This window comes from Octodon degus, unplaced genomic scaffold (genome assembly GCF_000260255.1).
Source record: "Octodon degus isolate 3935 unplaced genomic scaffold, OctDeg1.0 scaffold00023, whole genome shotgun sequence".
NCBI classification, from domain to species: domain Eukaryota; kingdom Metazoa; phylum Chordata; class Mammalia; order Rodentia; family Octodontidae; genus Octodon; species Octodon degus.
Genome location: NW_004524599.1, coordinates 10,473,591 through 10,476,075, shown reverse-complemented (window position 1 = coordinate 10,476,075; position 2,485 = coordinate 10,473,591). Strand labels below are relative to the sequence as shown.

The window sequence follows — 2,485 nt, the reverse complement described above, 5'->3', positions numbered from 1 at the left end:
GGCACCGCGGCCAGACCGAGCGTCTCCCCCGCCCCAGCTTCGTGGCCATCACCTCCGCCTCCGCCAGTGCTTCCTCGCCCACTCCTGCACTTGCCACAGCTGCGGGCGCCCGGCCGGAAGGTGTTCTCAGCCGGCGCCGGCGCTCCACTTCCGCTTACGTGTCCGCGGCGAGTGCGCAGGCGCGCCCCCCCCCCACCGCGCGCGCGCGCACGGGTGCCTCCTGCGCGTGCTCCGCGAGGCGCGCGCTCCCGTGGACAGCGGGGCGCTGTACTAGAGGCGCTGAAGTCGACGTATCTTAACGGAAGGTGCTCCTGGTGTTCATATGGTCTATACCTGCCGGATGGTTCCACGTCACTGACCCTGTGCTCATATCAGCCACGTGGAGAATGTTGGGCCCGGATTATAATCCCCAGGTGTCCCAATTTGGACCAAGTGAGATGAGGCGAAGCCATGGCGCGTTTTTCTGCTTCCTCTTTCTTTCAGAGCCCAGCCTGCTTTTCCGGGTGGACCCAAGTAACACTTTGATTGCTTTTTCCTTTTTTGGGCGGAACCTGGGATTGAACTCAGCCCCTTGCGCTTGCTAGGGAAGCGCTTAGTCTACTGAGCCATCTCCCGGGCCCCATTGTATTGCTTTTGAAGTTGGAATTCAATGTGTAGTTATAGGGACAGTGGTCCTTGGAACATCTCAGAAATGTTACAAATGTTTTGGTGGTGCCCTTTTGTTGGGAGCCTAAATCCCGAAACTTGAGGGCTGGGCATTAGTTTAACCTAAATTTCTCCCCAGCTTGGAGGGCAGCATCTGTAATCACAGAGATACAATGGCATACAATCCAAGATAGAGTAGGTAGTGGTTTTTGGACAATGCTTAGTGATACTGTTGTAGGTAGCTGACTTAGATAGAAATATTACAGACAGTCAGACAGGGTCAGGCCCTCAAGGAGTCAATATGGAAGACAAGGTGACTTTGCAACTTGGAAAAACAGACACTCCCATGTGAGCCAGACCTCAAGATAAGAGAGGAAACAAATACAGCTGTATCCTTCCCTGGGGATGGGCATCAGGGATTGGTATTCTAAATAGGTATCAATCACCTTCAAAGAGCCCAGATGAGTCACTAACCCAACTCCCAACAGCAAGAGACTCTGTCCCGTATGTGTGCCTGCTTGCTAGTGACTTGCTTGCTCATTTGGTACTGGATTTAATTTTACCTGAGCAACGGTGCTTGTAATTTCATTGATGGACCATACTTTTGTCCCACCTCATGCCCACCTAAGCAAGTTCCCATGTTCTCCACCACCTTAGACCCACCTCACTGCATGGTTTTACTATGAAAGTCCCTGAAAGAGACAGCTCCCTGGGGACCACCTGTTGGGGCAGGGAACTCCTATCCCTCTCTATGACAGCTTTCTTTCCTCCGATAAATATATTCTGCTTGTAACCTCTGTTTGTTCCTAAAATTCATTCTTTGGTTTTAGAGAACCCGAGCTTGTCCCAGATGCCTTTCAGGTTGGGAGTTTCATTTTTCTCCCTATCCACTGAGATCGTTTTTCTCCTATATCATTTTGGAGGTCCCTATATCAATATCGAAGCAAGCGATTACTATAATGAAGATGGATGAAGATGGAACGTATTTGGTAGCCTGCTTTGAATACCAGGAAAGGGATGAATTGGATTAATACAAATGATAAAATTTACCCAGTTATGTGCAACTTTCAAATTTCACAGGCATTCCATAGAGTAGTATTTGTGCTGTAGAGTCTGAAGTTTCATACTTAGGTAAGGTAGATGGATCCTATGTTAGTGGTATGGTAAAGTATATGCTTAGATATTTGCATTTAATATATACTAGTGTTACAAGACCAGGGCTGCCAACATTTTGTGAATGTTAAAACTAAAAATTACAGAGAACTTAAATTGCCTGAAGAGAGAGTGGCAGTTTTTCAAGGATACCATACTGTCATTGAATAATAGGGATTTTATACTCCTTTCAGCTGTTTATTACTTATCAAGCACTTGTTAAGTACTCATATATACAGGCCATATTCATATTCCATAAATCATAATTGTGAAGTCCCTGCCCTGAAGGAGTTACAGGATACATCTGATAACATAAATGGTAGTGTAAAGCAAGATATGTTATAAAGTAGCATCCACTCATGCTTTGTGATCACAGTAGCCTTCAAACAGGGCTTTCTACTTTTCCTCCATTTCTTTAAAATATAGCTCCACTCAACACTTGGAGTGAACTGTTTAGAATTTGTGACAGATGTGTTTTTCCTCTACTCAGAACTCTAATGATTTACCATTTTCCTCAAAAGTCCAAACACCATGGCTTATTACCTTTTTTGGAGGCTCACACCCACGAGCTGGATCTCAGAGCCTATCTAACCCCTCCAAGCACAGCAAATGTAAATGTTTATCTACTGTCCCCTGTGCATAGAACGCTTTCCTGCTGCAGGTAGCCATGGAGCTTTCTTCCTAAAGT

The 2,485-nt window shown here is 46.4% G+C and overlaps 1 protein-coding gene across 2 annotated transcripts in view; it reads right to left on the bottom strand.

Annotated features, from left to right (window-relative positions):
* Slc35b3 (solute carrier family 35 member B3) overlaps positions 1–143 on the bottom strand; it is a 21,921-nt gene extending 21,778 nt beyond the window's left edge. Inside the window, exon 1 of one of the 2 annotated variants that reach the window (XM_023712132.1) lies at positions 53–143. The gene's annotated coding sequence lies outside the window, so the exon portion shown is untranslated. The remainder of the gene's footprint in view (positions 1–52) is intronic. The other variant, XM_023712130.1, reaches the window with a different exon arrangement.
* Between the last annotated feature and the right edge of the window lie 2,342 nt (positions 144–2,485).